This window comes from Carettochelys insculpta, chromosome 13, assembly GCF_033958435.1.
Source record: "Carettochelys insculpta isolate YL-2023 chromosome 13, ASM3395843v1, whole genome shotgun sequence".
Lineage (NCBI taxonomy): Eukaryota > Metazoa > Chordata > Testudines > Carettochelyidae > Carettochelys > Carettochelys insculpta.
The window spans coordinates 23,195,345-23,212,125 of record NC_134149.1 but is presented as its reverse complement, the minus strand read 5'-3'; the positions used below and the strand labels follow the sequence as shown (position 1 = coordinate 23,212,125).

Sequence of the window (16,781 nt, the reverse complement as noted above, 5' to 3'; positions counted from 1 at the left end):
AACAGAAGGGAGCTCACATAATACAACCAACACCAGTGTCTGGTTGCTGTTATTTTACAGCTTTGTAACGCTTACAATAAAATAACCTAAACATCCACTATAAGCTGTCCCTGCATTAATAAGGAGAAACACAGTGTTTATAGACACAAAAGCTACCTGCAAACACTGCTGCAAGACAAGATAAAAGATGGAGGAGGGCTAAGGTCAGGATGGAAAAAGTAATAACATTTTTTTAGTTAGTCTGAATTGTGGTTCTTGACCAAAAATAACTGTAAAAATGTCAAGATAGGCTTTTTTGGGATGTTGGTTGTATCTTGGAAAGTTATCAGAAGCAAAAAAATAAAAGATGCTGTTTACAACTTCATAAGACACCATCACAGTTGAGCTGGGTTCTTTCTTTCTCACCTATTAGCAGCAGTAGTAAAGGTCCTGTAGGCCAGATAAAGCTCTCATTCACAGCTGGGTAAACACAGTACAGTACAGTACAGTCCATGCATTTACATAGGTGAATCAGATTTGAACTTAGTATATAATTCTGTTGATTCTGATGCTCAGGAAAGAACAGACTCCAGCTCACTCTCCAAAGGTGGTACTGGCCCTTTAGGCCATGTGAAACTTTAAAGCAGTTAAAAAGTTATGAAAGAAGCAGATATGACCTAGTACGGACAGGGAATAGATCGGCCAGGCATGGCCATTTGCACACTGTCACTTCTGGAACAGAACTGCATTAGAAATAGAAAGCAGTTCTATCCTTCTCGTCACCAGCTTCCTTCTGTCAAACCACCACAGCGACACATCCACAGTACGGCTTTTTTAATAAGCAGAATTCAACACAACATGCCTCTCCCAATTTAATTCCCTCTCATTTAAGCCTTTAAAAGTTACTACAAGTTATTAGCACTTCAGGACTCATTCTACAGCAGCTTGCTTTGATCCTCATCTTATTCAAGTCAGCTCACACTGAGCTAGTTCATAACTTGCTTAATAGTCAATTTGTTTGGACTTCATTAAAAGCACCCACGCTCCAGGCAACGAGGAGCTGCCGATTAACTTGTCAAGTGATTTGAAGTTAAGAGGGGAAATGGGAAGAGGAAGCTCAATGTACTTAGAGACAAGTCCTTGCAAGGGATAAAGATAAAGAGAACAGGCCACTGTCTTCTTTTAAGCAACAGATTGTCTAAAATCCCACTAACACAGCCTCAAAAATGTATATTTGCAGATCATTTATTTTGGGTGTTCAGCAGTTGCTGAGCATCTGGACCTGAAGTGCGCATACAAAATATCAAACTTAAGCAGTTCTGTCATTAGCAAGGGATTAGGGATAAGGGGCTGTTGACAAGGGGAGGTTTGGTTGACAGAACCCCATCTACATGGCTTGTTTTGTGGCTACAGAAGCCTCTGCTGGGACAGTGATCACATGACAGTATGCAAATGAGGCACATGATTTGTAAATTAGTGCATCATTTACATTGTCAAGTGCATGACCCTGCCAGCAGCAGCACACTGTGTAGATATAGGCTTGGTGTTCATTATGTGGGGAATATCTGGTTCATTGTGTGAGTACTCTCCAGATGGATGGAGGTTAGACCAGGCAATGAGAGATTTCTGAGACAAATAGGTATCACAAGTCATTCTGAAGTCCTGCTATGTCTTCTTTATTTAGAGAGAGTTTTGTTTATGCTGCCTACATCTGAAGGTGTGTGTTATATGTGCAGATACAGTGGTACTGCAGGATCTCAAACTTTGCTATTTAAGTCTGAATAACCACAAAGAAGTCTTGTCTGGGAAAATTAAAACTTTTAATTTAAAGATCATAATATAAATAGTTTTATACAAACATAAATGTAATTGTTTTATACAAACCTAGTCACTTTTAATTCAGACAGTATGGTTTCAACAGTCCTAGTTAAGATAGATCAAGTCAGAAAGCATCAGCTCCATTTAATTAATTCTCTGCTTTCTGGTATTTTAGGGCTCTAGATTTGGATTCATATTTGTTCTGTTTGCTTTTCAGTTCACAAAAGTTCTAGGTGAACATAAGAAGGGCTATACTGGGTCAAAAGGCCATCTAGCCCAATATACTGTCTTCAGGCTGTGGCCAATGGCAAGTGCCACAGAGGAAATGAACCAAACAAGTAATCATCATGTTATCCATCCCCTGTTACCCATTCCCAGCTTCTCAAAAACAAAGGCTAGGGACAGCATCCCTACCTATCTTGGCTAACAGCCATTGATGGTCCTATCCTCTGTAGACGTATCTGGTTCATTAATGAACCCTGTTATAGTCTTGGCCTCACAACATCCTCTGGAAAGGAGTTCCACAGGTTTTCTGTGCTTTCTGTGAAAAAATACTTCCTTTTGTTTGTTTTAAACCTGCTGCCTATTCCTTTCATTTGAAGAACCCTAGGTCTTGTGTTATGAAGAATAACACTTTGTTATTTATTTCCTCCATACTAGTCATAATTGTACAGATCTCTATCATGTCCCCACCCTTAATCATCTCTTTTCCAAGCTGAAAAATCCAAGTGTTAATAATCTCTCCTCATAGGACAGCCATTCATTATCCCTAATCATTTCTGTTACCCTTCGCTGAATCTTTTCAAATTCCAATGTATTTTTTGGGGGTGATGCAATCACATCCTCTCAGAATATTCAAGATGTGGGCATACCATACATTAATATGGAGGCAAGATTATATTTTGGGTCTTCTCATCTACCTTTCTTAATGATTCCCAGTGTTCTGCTTGCTTAAGAACTGCTACAGAAGATTGAGTGGATGTTTTCAGAGAACTATCCACAGTGACTCCAAGATCTCTCTCTTGAGGGGTAACAGCTAAATTAGCTAACAGCTAATTTTGTAAGCACAAAGAACAGTTCCTTATGTCACTGCAAAGTAACAAACTGATGAATGCTAACAAAGAGATAATGCCCATCCACCCTTCCTCCCTAGATGTATGCAGTCACTGCAGACAGTAGCTCTATTCAGGCCCTGTACTTCAAACCAAAGCCTGAGTGAAGAGGCGAGCCTGGCCTTCTCTGAATGCCAGCTGATCTGGATCTGGACCAAGAGGGGAAGAAAATTACTAAGTCAATAGCCCTTCCCTGAGAGTGCCCATTTCAGGACTCCAAAACCTGCCAGCTGATGCCAACTATTGAGACTCCATCACTTCTAGCAATTCTGTCAAAGTAGATTTCTAAATAAAATAAAACATGTGGGGAAAATTTATTTTGGCCCATAAAAAATTTCTCTATAATGTGCTGCAGTTATTTTGTGACTTTCCTGCAAACAAGTCACATACAGGTCTAATAATCATCAAAGCTTCTTATAAACATTAGCAAATAGATCCTCAGAACTCCTGCATGGGTACTATAATGATTTTACAGATCAGGGAAAGGGTCATAGAGATGTTATGGGGCTTACCTAACATCACATGGCATGTCAGAGCACAGACAACAGCTCAGGAATTCCTGGCTCCTAGTCCTGGGCTCTGACTATTGAACAACCACAAAGCACACAAATTCATGCAAATAGATAAAGGAATTACACACAAAACAGAATGTAAAGATTAGTCTTTCTGTATGCTGGATAAACCCTAAAATCCTCACTCATTTCTCATTCTGTCCTTACTCAGGTCTAACCTCTCACAGATGTCAACAGGGTTTGGAGTGGAGGTTCAGCTTGAAGACTTTTAAACATTACAGTAATTAAATTCTGCTTCTGATGTCACAGAACCATTTAGCCACTTGAGTTTCCTAAACTCACTGAAATTATTTTCTTGAGAACAGCTTTATTTTAATTCTAGCAGGAAAGGCAGAAGCACGGGAATTGCTCCCCAGCAGATCAGTCCATTGGTCCATTTATTCTAATTCCCTGCCAGCAGCTGGGACCAGTACCTGATGTCACTGGAAAATGAATGAATCTCCAGCCCATTACATCTGGTCAGCCAAGCAATGCTGTGCTTTGTGAGGAACCCTCTTTCTGGATACCTGATTCATTTACCCTCCACTGTTATTAGAGGTTGCTAAACCAAATCCAGGCTATGCAGGATTCAGCTCTGCGACCTCTCCACACACAGGCTTCAGTGGGAGTTTTGCACATGAAAGGATTAGTCCTAAACCCCATCCATAATGTTTTTCACAATCTCCTTCTATTGTAAATATTCTACAGGTGACCTTGAAAAGCTATTTACATCATTAATTGCAAACATATTGACCTAGATCTTGTATAAAGATTCTGGGACAGGGTAAAGTGGCGAGACTGCTCTGCTCTTTATTCCTGAATAATCAAAACAGAACTTCTTTAAGGCTCCATTGTACTATCACTGAAGAAATACTTTAAAAGGGATCTCTGCTCTGAAGTATCGAAGTAAAAACCACTTTCCTTTTCAAAAGACCAGTTCCCTATGTGCAGTTCCCTACATCCCTATTTTAAGAACTAGTATGCTATTTTATAACTCTAGCTTGCAATGCAGAGCCAACCCAGAAATGGAAAATGGCACAAGATCGTATTTTGGCTCACTCATTATCGACAGACTAGTTAAGTAAGTTTGGACTGCAGACTTTTTGTTTTTTTTGGTTTTTTTGTTAGTGACATGTGACAGTGCAGCAGAGCCCAGCTCGACTCTTACATCCCATGCTGTGTTTGCAGGTGGCAGTCAAAAAAAAAAAATCTTCTTATTTGTGAACTGAGCACATTTGGTAGAGACATCACGGAGACACAATAACTACAAAACCTCACTATGGCGTTTTTAGAATCCCTTTCAGAATAGAATAACAGTACACCTGAGAGTAGTTTTTAATATTCTGCTCTACAAAATACAGTGGGCAAAAATGGTAGCAGGAACCCAACAGGCCAACAAAGATGCCATTCTGTGTAAATATCTCACTCCAACCACTCAGTTCCCAACCTTCAAGGATTCCAAAGTCCAGATCTCCTTTTAGCGTACCAGCTGCTTCCACTTTGAATATGGTGACAGCAGGCAGTACGAAACTGACAGGATTTGGAGAGAATCCAGTTTTCTTATAAAACAATATTTTTATATATATATATATATATATATATATATATATATATATATATACACACACACACACACACACACACACACATAACACATACAATATGATATTAACAGAACATTTTTCAGGTTACAAAGTCAAGCACTCATAAATTAGGAAATGCCACAATTAAACTTGTCTGTTCTGTTCAATTTTAAGTTTTAATTTAACCCCCTTGTGCACAGGCTTTATGCAACTGTTTTTAATGATATGTTTATACACTATTTTTTCCACCTGATCACTGTGCACATACAGGGAGAATAGGAGTGTGATGGATACCTCCATGCTTTATGGAAAATGGGTTATGAATATAAATATGCATAACTCAGCGATGCTTTGGACAAAATCCCTCTTGTAACCTATTGTTTTCTATCGTATAATGTGCTGGATCTGTAAAACCTATTTTTGTAGTTGAAGTTATAAGCATTGTCTACATATCTGTGTTCCAAATGTTTGTCTCTGTGAAGATCTCAACAAAAGGTGTGGCTACACTATAGTGAGAGTATAGCTTGTGAGAGGATAGCACTATTTAGCTGACAAAGATCCTTTAAGGGGAGCCAATCCACCTCTGAAGAACTTTGCTCTCTATGTTCAAACCAGCAAACAGGCAATGGCTGATTGCCTGCAAAGGACAGAGACAGGTGATTCACTCACGCAACCATCTCCATGTTGAATGTGCTTTCTTTCCAATCATCTGAAGAAGTGGGTCTTACCCACGAAAGCTCATAACCTAATAAATTTGGTAGTCTCCAAGGTGCTAGATGACTGCTTGTTGTTTGTGATGCTTTCAAAGAGCGTGAATAATGGAATTCCCTCCACAGGGGCAAGGGTAGAAAGAGGGCCCTGGCATTCCTCCATCTTGTCTTCTGCCTGCCGTGGAAATGGCCTGACACACCCTAAGCAGAAAGAGAAGAGCTTTACTGTGAACCGAAGACCCAGGTATGAAAAAGATCATTTCTGACCTGAAGTTTCACCTGTTACAAGGACAGCCATGTAGGGTAAGAACTCACATATAACTAAATTCTTAGTGGAATGGAATTAGTTATGCATTTTCTTTGATTTTAATTCGGTAACTCACTTTGATCTGCCTGTTTTCTTATAATTACTTAAATCCTAGTGTTTTGCTTAATTAAATCTCTTTTGTTTATAATCGAGCTCAGTGTAAATTGTTATTACAGGGGGAGGGTTACCACTGTGTATATCTCCCTTTCATTGATAAAGGGGTGTTTCCTAATGAGCCCTCCCTCTGCAAATCTTTTGCACAGAGACAGATTTATTTGGGATTTTGATCCCTTTTGGGGATTAATTTTCCAGGTGCTGTGCACTAGAACTGCACCTTCCCAAGGCTGCGGTTAATCAGTGCCTGCATTGTTCTGTAGAGGGCAGTAAGCCCCACTCTGTGGCTTGGCTGGGGGAAACCAGAGCTCTGGCTCAGCAGGACAGTGTGGTGGGGAGCCGGAGAGAACAAGAAGGCTATTGTCAGTGTGCTGATCAGCACAGCAGGGAACATCTCCAGAAGTCTTCTGTGATTGCACCCTGTCACAAGGGGACACATGGTAGCCATGCCATCTGATTAACAAACTGACAAGTTCAACTGCCTCAGTAACTGTCTAAAGATCAAAAACCCACCACACGCATTGACACCTCCCAGCACAACAGCACCCCAGACCTCAGCTCTGGCCACTGTCCCAGTACAGTAAAAAGCTGACACCCTGACTACCTTATCTCTAAGAATGAAAGATAAAATGAGACAAGAAGTGGGAAGAGAGAAATGAGGGCACGCAGAACCTCTTCCCTGAGGGGAAGAACAGGGGAAGATGTATGGGATGCAAGGGAGACAAACAGCAACAGGTGTGTAGTGTGGGGCAGAGTGAGATAACCCACAGAGAGATGGTAGGAAAGAGGGCATGGGGAGACTCTGACATGGGAGACAGGAAGGAGAATAAGGGACACAGGAAAGGGAGAATGGGAAGGACACAGGAAGCCGGGAGCAATGGCAGGACACGCAGAACCACTAACATCAGAGAAGGGAGCAGAGTCGGGCGTGGGGAAGGCGGAATGCAAGACACATAGAGTCGCAGGCATAAGGAAGGGGATTAGGTGTGGGCTGCAGGGAGTGCCTGAGAGGGGAAAAGGAGAGTAGTATGTAAAGGAAGCTTCTGGGGACAGGGCAAATAGAGAGATGCAAGAACCTGTGGTCTGTGTCATGGGCTTGGCCTGCAAAAGCAACTAAGTGTTTGATCCTTCTATACATGCACTGTCTAGGAAAAGTCCAGAGAGGGGGCAGTTCTGCACCCTCCCAGATTTGGACTGCTTTGGGAACTAGTGTGGCACTCATAAGAACATATGTTGCACATGCCTGGCTGCACACTGGTCATAGTACCATGCAAACGCCACTGCACCATGCACTGCAGCCCCATCCCTCCCATCCCTAACAAGCACCTCCTGTCCTTGTCACTGTCCCTCCTCCCCAACCACGTGCCACTGCCCTATGTCAGAGTCAGCAGGCAGTTCTCCCCGGGACAGCTTGTTTTAGTCCATCTACACCCCAGCAGCAGCACACAGAGGCTGGGCCAAGGTGGAATGCTATACAGGGACAGAGAGGATGGCATCATTTTATTGTCAAAGCTGAGGTTCCAAAACCTATCATGTATGTGATTTAATGGGTGAAAACAGAGGTTGTTATTTTAAAAAAAAAAAAAAAATCGTGAATTCATAGAAACTCTGGCTTTCTTTCTGAACCATATTCAGTTCAAACAGGCTGCTGTCAGTACCACAGGGGTTTGGATTTTACTGGGTGATATGGTCACATCTGACCTCAAGTTTGGGACTCCATGGCTGTGTCTACACTACAAAAATAACTTCAAAGGTGCTTACTTCGAAGTAAGCAACTTCAGAGCTGAGTGTCTACACACACCCTACTTCAAAGTAGCGCACTACTGCATCCCCGGGAATGAAGTAAGGACTTCAAAGTTGGGCTCCCTACTTTGAAGTTAACTTTGAAATAAGGGGAAAATGTGTGTAGACTCTTCTGCTGGCTACTTTGATGTAGTGTCTAACTTCAAAGTTAACTTCAAAGTTAGTTCCTAGTGTAGATGCACCCCATATGGAATAAAACAATTAAAATGGTTCATATTAGTTACAAATGGGTTACACCAGGGTGAGCACTCTGGGGACGGTTGAAATTTCAAAAGGGGACAGAGCATGATTGGCTGCTAGGTGTCAGGCTCTTCCCTCTCATTAAAAAGGTTGAAATATGCTACTGTTTTATACACATGTATTCACATTTATACACCAATCCATAAAGGTTTTCCATTCTACATACTTATTTCTTGCACTGGCCAAAAGCGTTTTTTTATACAAACCTAACCAAAATTTCCATCAGTTTGGATTACATTAGACAGGCTGGGTGACCCTTGCTAATTGCAGGAATGACAAGTGGGGCCTGATGTAAAAAGTTTGCCCTCCCTTGGGTTACACTGTTAATTGTTGATTGAGTGCAGGGCATGTATCTCCACCATCAGATAAACAGAGGCATAAGCACTTACATATCTCAAACCTTTTATTAGCACAGTAACACATTTTGCTTTAATTAGGTGTATGCGCATTTGCTCACAGTGGTGAGCAAACTTTTTATGCCAGACCCCACTTTTCGGCCCCGCAGTTAGCCGAGGCCCCCCAAACCTGTGGGAGGACCACAGGAAGGGATGTGGAGGGTGCGCTCAGGAAGCAGGTAGAATGCTTGGGAAGGGGATGGGATGCTCATGAAGGGGATGCTGTGTGGGATCCCTGGGGTTCCCCAAAGTGGGAGGGGTCCTCGGCTGGGAGGACCCCAGTAGGGTATGTGAAGGACTCAGAGGGAGGGCCCCAAGGGCTCAGCGGCAACACCTCCTTCACCTTACAGGCGTTGCCCTTGCTGTGCTGCTGGCCACAGCCCTTGATGCTGATGTAGAGAAGGGAGGTGGTGACCCCGAGCTACACTGTGTTGATCACCTGGTGATGGCACCAGGCTGAAGGTGCCCTGCACACCCACAAGCAGCACTCGTTCCACACCAGAATCTCGAGAGGGTCCCCAGGGCCAGCATGACACAGGCTGAGGGGACCAATGCGGCCACCTTACTGAGCTGGGAACTCACTGGCTGCCCGTGCCACCTGGCTCAGGGCCTCTGCACATTCTGATTGGCCCAGCAGCAGGGGAGGCGTTCCCTTGTCAACAGCAGTGGCAGAGCCATGGGGGAGGAAGTAGAGGGCTGAGAAGGCAGCAGAAGCCATGGGGAAGGGAGCTGATCATGCTGCGTCCCCCCTCCCTTGCAAAATGTCACACCTCGTCTGTCGGGTGCGCCCCCACTTTGTGCACCCCTGTGCTAGAATATTAATTTGCCACAACAGGTTACAAACTTTAATGAACTGAATCTCACAACACCTTGCAAAGTAGATAGAAAATGTTAATTTCTCTCAGACACTTGCATCTACCTTCTTTTATCTCTGCTTTATTTCATAACGCAGTTATAGGCAAGTTATAGAATATTCCATTTTCTAACACATTTTTGTGTCAGTCCAAGGACATATACATTGCTGGTGGAAACAGAAGGCTCAATACACTTCAGAGAGCCTAATTCCAAGAAGGGTCTTACGCCTCAGCTTTCTGGGGTTCAGTAAGACTACTTGGGCTTGTCTACACCTGCCCCCAACTTCAAAGGGGACAAGTTAATCAGGGCCACAGGAGATTACTAATGAAATAAGGCCATGAATATGCAGCACTTCATTAGGCTAATTCTCCCCTGCGGCAACTTCGAAGTGTCAAACTTCGAAGTGCCAGCATACGTGTAGCTGCGGGCACTTCGAAGTGCCTGTGCTACTTTGAAGTGGGTTTACTCCCCAAAAGCCGACACTTCAAAGCTTGATACTTCGAAGTTGCAGCAGGGGAGAATTAGCCTAATGAAGTGCTGTGTATTCACTGCAGCATTTCATTAGTAATCTCCCATCACCCTGATAAAGATACCCCCTTCGAAACTGGGGGCAGGTGTAGACCCAGCCCTTGAGAAGTACAGTGCTACAGAAAGTAAATCTTCTAGCTGACTGTGAGTTAACTCAAGGCAGTGCACATTTGTAATAGCTAGTCTGGACATTCTTCACACGTCATCCAGGTGACACATTTGTTTTTATCCTAGGGATCAGCACAGGGTAAAGATACAAAGTTTTTACTGTTGTAGACCAGAAACCAGGAGCGTCCATGCTAATTTTTACAATCATAGTAACTATCTCAAGCTAACTGGCTAACTCTAGGTACAAAAATCTAGAGAAGATATACCCTCAGTGACAGAGCGGCAGCAGGCCCAGCATGTTGCAGATATTTTGCTAAGAGCACACCACACAGGCACTAAAAATATGGCTGAAAGGTCTAAACTACATTCTGTGGCCGTAAATTGAATGTTCTTGCCATGCTGAGATTTCACTAAGACAAAGACTGATTTCTGCAATGACATCACAAGCTGTTCATGAAAAGCACAGGTCTCTTTAAAGGCAAGTACAACCCAACTATTTGCTATTGCTCTCCAAAAATTCTGGGTTCTGCACATGGCAAGGCCAAGGCCACCAGATGTTATAGAACATAATGATGTGTTAGCCAAGACAAAATCATACACAGTCAGTACCTTTTGAACAACAATACTCTCAAGATGCAGCTTTACAAAAGTGTATCACTTTCCTTCACACCCTCAATAGCTTGGGGGTTAGTGCTCTGACCTTGTAAAGCAGCAGTTGTGAGTTTGATGCTTGTTGGGACCTCAAAGATGTTCCATGATAATGGCTTTCAGGTACCTAGGGGCAGGTTAGATAGCCATCTGTCAGGACTGATGGAGATGGTGCTAGGTCCTGCAGTGATAGCAGGGGATTGGACTCAAGGTCCTTTCCAGTTCTATGATTTTATTTATGATCTGGGGGAAATAAATGGGTAGTATCCCATGGACCACATAACAGGTCAGGAGAGCCAAAGAACAAAGAGTCTTGGAATTTGGGCACTCAAAGGAAGTCAGAATGCTGACTCCTGGCACTCCTATATTATGGTGATGGCTAAAAGAGAGACAGGAAGGCAGCTAAATGAAGACCATAGCAACAGACTTACCAGAGCTTTCACCTCCTACAGATCCATCAGAGTAGATAATTCCCTGCAAAATAGCCCAGGCATATTCCTTCCAGGCATAAACTTCCAAGCAATCCCTGCAGTAAAGATGGGCAGTTGCAACTTCCCTGTTGAAAGAAAGTGAATCTGTTAACCCGAGATCTTCCAACTGATGGATGGGCCTTTCCTCTCCCCTGAAATCTTCTTTATTTTTCTTTTAAAACGAAAATCAGAGGAAAAAGTCAACTGTGGATACAAAACAAATGAAGATATGTACAGTACCTGAAACTTCATTTACAGCAAAATGCTTTTACTTCTCTGAGTAAAGAGAGAGTTGTCATCCAGCAATGTGATTGGTGTTCAAATATAACAGGCTTGCTTTGTGAGTCAAGACAGGCAATAAAATAGCCTCCAAGAAATGGCAAGCTTAGTACTGGCAGAGATCTATTCTGACATTACTCTGGGTCATTTTGAAAGCATGTTGGATTCTTTAACAGTTCTGACCTTTGCATTCAGCAGTGTAAAACAAGATGTACCTATCTCACATGTAGTAGAATACACTTATTAGATTTCTATGTCTCAGAATATTTGTTTTTTGATTTGGCATTTCTTTAATAGTTTTTTAATCTTTCCAAAGAAATGTGTTGATTTTCCCACCAATAGTATTGGGGCAAGAAATTTATGCAAGTGTACATTCATACGGTTTCATCCCAGTAGTTGACCGTAATGGAGCTACTCAGGATTTATGTGGATGTAACCAGCGCCTTTTTCATAATTTTAAAAAAAAAAAAAAAAAAAAAAGGGTGCTGGCACTCAGCCAGATCCCCACTTCCCTCTCCCTTGGTCCCCCAAGCCAATCCCATGTCTGGGACTGCCAAGGTACTGGTACTCAGTACCAGCACAAAAAAAAAAGCACTGGATGCAACTGAGATCAGAATCTACTTTTGTCTGGGAGAGGTGATAAGTAATGTAATAAGGAGAAGTCACAGAGAACCAGATCCATTTTTACAGTAGGAACACAGGAACTGACCTAATGAATCAGCACAGTCGTCCATTTAGTCCACTGGCCCTGATATTGGCCAGTTTCAGATGTTTCAAAGGAAGGTGAATTAAACCATGGATTGGAAAATTAAAAACTAACCTGCTCAAAGAGGACATTTCCTTCTAATCCTGACAGGTGGTGCCTAGATGCCTGAAACCTGACAGTTTATATCTCCTATAATTTTTTAAAATTATCCTATTGCCTTAACATATTATATTTAACTATGGATGCTCTCATGCCCCTATGAATGTTGCATCCTACTAAGCTCTGGACCTTGGTGCTATCCTGTAGCAAGGAGTTTTACAGATTAACATTGTGCTATAAAAAAAGTATTTCCTTTTAACAATTTTAAAAGTATTTCCTTGCAGTTTCATTGAGTGCCTCCTTGTTCTGGCATTCAGGAAAAACAGGAGCTCTTGATTTACTTCTGCATATAATTCCTTATTTATCATAGAATTCTGGGGCTGGAAGGGACCTCAGGAGGTCGTCTAGTCCAGCCCCCCCGCCCAAAGCAGGATCAAGCCAAATTAAATCATCCCAGCCAAGACCCTGTCAAACCAGGACATAAAAACCTCTAGGGATGGGGATTCCACCACCTCTCTCAGTAACTTATTCCAGTGCTTCACCACTCTCCTGGTGAAGTAGTTTTTATTAATATCCAACCTATGTATATTTATGTATCTCTATCATGTCCTTCACATTTGCTTCTTTTCTGAACAAAACGTTTCCAATTTTTCAACCTGCCTCACACAGAATTCCATGAATAGGGGAATTTCCAGATCTGAAGAACCGGATCTTTCAGAAAAGCTCATCACCCAATTAATTATATTATTAGTCTTTAAAGTGCTACAGGATGACTTTTTTGTTTTGTGAAGATACCGACAAATACAGCTACTTCTCTTAGACTAGTCACCCTCGTACAATGTTATGCCCACTGGTACAGTAATTTGCTGACGATTCTAAACAATTTATCTGAAGTTTACTTCCAAAACTCTGTGTCTTATGAGCAAATTAATGTTAGTAATAACGGTACACATGGTGACAGTGAGTGAGCCATATCTGTATTTTGTTCTCTTCCAGGAGTAAAGTGTAAACTCACTTTTCAGTAAAATAAATGTGAGCTCATAAAATTTTCAAATCATATTTTTCACCATACTACTGAACAGAAAGGACCATGGATATAAGCCTTTGAAACTCTTTACATAAACTCATTATATTTGGCAACATATCTTGGCACTTTTCATGCAGTCAATATTTATAACTTCACCAGATGAAGAGGAAATCTGATGGCCTGTTTTTTGATGAGAAATTTAGCTTTTAATCATTCTTGTGTTAATGCATGTTTGTTCAGTTTGGCATTCTATTAGTTTCCATGTAAAGCAGAAATCATAAATAAAATTATTGTTTCACCTTGGTACAGAGAAAAGGAATGTAATCACTACACCTGAAAGGTTTTCTGCTGAATTTTTTACATAATGGGATAGCACCCTGACAACAATATAATGTGTGAAGATAAGATATGGTGAAATAGGACCTTGAAGGCAATCCCTATATAACTTTAACCTATGCCACAAAGGCAGCATCAGTCTTAATTCGTCAATGTTTACAAAGCACTTAGTTCCTTAGATAATAGGCAGTCTAGAGGTGTAAAGTAGTACTAATTATATAATTTTTAAGACACAATGAACAGTTGTAATCTTAAGGAATTTGATTTGGATGCAAAATATTTCTACGATAAAAACAAAGGAACATGTCACTGTAGATGAGAAAAGAATCTCCCAATTCATTTTTCAGCACCTGATGATCTTGTTGGGCTGTTTATTTTCAAGTCTTCATCTGTGAGAGCAGAATAGTCTTTTCTTTGACTTCAGTGGGCTTTGGATCAGGCCCCTGGCCATTGTGACTTTACACAGGCACAAATATGATACAGAAGATTCATTGCACCTTTGCATTTCCCAAGACCATCTTTCTGAAGGAGCCAGAGCGATGCCCCACAAATACATTTGGTCAAAAGACTTTTTACCCAGGTCGGCTGAGTGTGGGCACATGAACAGATATATGCATTGAAATAAAGAAAGCATGAAAATAAATAAGAATATTGTCAAAGCTCTTGCAGATACACTAAACCCTCAATTTAACAGACCCTGATTTAATGGACTTCTGAAATAACGGACACTGTCTGCCAACCTCCGCCTCCCCTCAATAAATGCTGGTGACTCACAGAGCTGCCTCGGCCACTGAAGCTGCCTGGGCTGGAGGAGCCACGGAGGCTGCCACAACTGGAGGAGCTCCCTAGTGTGCCGTGCAAGGTGCCTCCATTCCTGCAGATTCTGATTTAATAGACTTTCCGCATTAATGGACAACCCTTCCCCCCATCGGTCCATTAAATCGAGGGTTTGCTGTACAAGAATGTTCTCCCTCTGTCCAACGATATTTGGAGGCACACACACACACAAACTTTCAAAAGAATGAATGGGGAAGTGTGCAGTGGGAGTAGAGCAATCATATCTCCCTGTCCTCAATATGGGACAGGGAGCTATGGGGCAAGAGGCAGCTCCTCCTGACTGCATCAAGCCCCAGAGAGCTGGCGCCCCACCCTCAGTCCCAGGGAAGCAGCAGCCATGGGTGCTCCAAGCCACGGAGTCCCATGGAAGCGGCGGCTATGGGCACTCCAGTCCCCGGAACCGGGGAAGCAGTGGCCGCGGTTCCTCCCAACGGAGGACTGGGAAAGCGGCAGCCACAGTCGCTCCTGCCCAGAGTCCCAGGAGAGCCGCAGCAGTAATGGCTTCCACCTCCACTCCCAACCCTCAAGGGCCAAAATAGGGGAAACTTAGTTTATTTTAAAAAATAAGTCGGGATCCTTTTTGGCATCCCAAATACAGGACCGTCCTGCCCAATACAGGAGAGATGGTCACCTTAAGTGAAAGGGAAGAGGATTCTATAAAAATGGAGAGAAAAAAAAATCACTTACATTAGTCTAACTTATAAGAAGATTGAATTTTTAGGGCTTTGTAATGATCCCCACCCTCACCGCTCTTTCTGCTGAAATAAAGACACGCCAGTTGAGTGTGTGTGTATAACAATCATTTGAAAAGAAGAATGGTCATTGGTTCAGTCTTTAACAGCCAAAGATGGTTTATTTTCTGCTAGTTTGGAAAAGAGAAGTCTCCTCTGTAGACAGTCACACTCTGTTGCTTGGCTCAGTCATTTTTTGGTGTTTGGAGCACATATCCTTCTTCCAAATAATTTTATATTAACAGAATACATGCTACTCATTTTGGCTTTATGGTTCCTCCATTCACTTACTGCTTTCCTTTTGTCTGGATTTTCTTTTTAGAACCTGTTTGGGACAGGGAATATATTCAAACATGTAACAAATGCAGCCTGATTTTTAAAGGAGATATGCACTCTTCTGTCCCACTGAGTTTACAATCTAAAGTAAAATGTAGACAAATGGAAGGTGGCAGGGGGAGAGATGCTGAATAAAAGGATACTGAAAAAAAGAGCAACAGTTACTCAGCTTCTAAAAATATCAGGCCGCTTACAGAAAGCATACGCCTATGTGCTTAGGATCTCGGCTTTAGGCATTCTGGGCACTAAGTTTAATTTATCCAAATCCAATTTATCTAAGTCCATCTTAGAATGTGTGGGGGTTTGAATGTGTATTTGGGGGTGGAACAAACAAGGCAATTACATATCTGGTCTTGCCATAACCAATCCTTCAGCTTTTTTCCTACTGTCCAATTGACATCAACAGGTGGAGGAAGTTGGTGACCACTGTTCCATACAAGACTCTGCAGAAATCTCACCCACTCTTCAGCCAATGGGACGGTGCAACCTTGGCTACCAGGTCTCTCTCTTGTGTTTGATCAACAGGTGTACGTGGAAAACTGGAATCACAGCCATTGTTAAACAAATGGTATTATTTCCTGTATAGCTGGGGGACAAACAGGGTAAGTAACTTTGACTCCTGGCTAAAAACCAGACCAACCCTCGAAATAAAACAATGGTCCAAAACCAGAACAAAACCTGTAAAAATCTTAGCCCAAGAGCCAGTAAAAACTTGTGCCCCCAAGCACTGGGCAGGTGAAAGCAACTAACTCTTCCCCACCCAAAGTCCTGTTTGACTGCCTGAGTAAAACTCACCTGCTGACAAGAGCAAGAGCTCAGCCTGCTCCAGGCCAAAGACCAGAGGAAATCAGCGAGGCTTCTCCTGCCCGGGAGCAGCCCGGGCTGCGTTACGTGCCTGGATGAAGCGAGCACGGATTCCGCTCCCGCCTTTCTCCGCCCGTGACCTGATTTGGCGCTGACACGCTCCGCCCAGCTGGGGGCAGCTCCTCCCGCGGCCCGCTCTGCCTCCTCCCCAATAAAGTTGGCAATGTTGGCTGGGCTCGGGGAGTGCTGCTGAGCGGGCGGGGGGGTGCGGCTACTTCATGCTCGCCGGCTCCGCAGCGCCCAACCAGCGGAGCTGCCGCCTTAGCCCTGAGCGGACGGCGGGCAGAGCCGGCCCCGGGCTTCGCTCCCCAGCGACCAACGCCGCGGCCGGTTGAGGTGAGTGCG

At 42.9% G+C, this 16,781-nt stretch overlaps 1 long non-coding RNA gene across 2 annotated transcripts in view; it reads right to left on the bottom strand.

Annotated features, from left to right (window-relative positions):
• Window positions 1-16,493, bottom strand: part of LOC142020105 (uncharacterized) — a 155,858-nt gene extending 139,365 nt beyond the window's left edge. Inside the window, exons 1-3 of one of the 2 annotated variants that reach the window (XR_012647275.1) lie at window positions 16,368-16,453; window positions 15,916-16,111; window positions 15,367-15,561 (exon numbers count right to left, since the gene is read on the bottom strand). This is a non-coding gene — a long non-coding RNA (uncharacterized LOC142020105). Of the gene's footprint in view, window positions 1-11,182; window positions 11,308-15,366; window positions 15,562-15,915; window positions 16,112-16,367 lie in introns of those variants that run through there. The other variant, XR_012647274.1, reaches the window with a different exon arrangement.
• Between the last annotated feature and the right edge of the window lie 288 nt (window positions 16,494-16,781).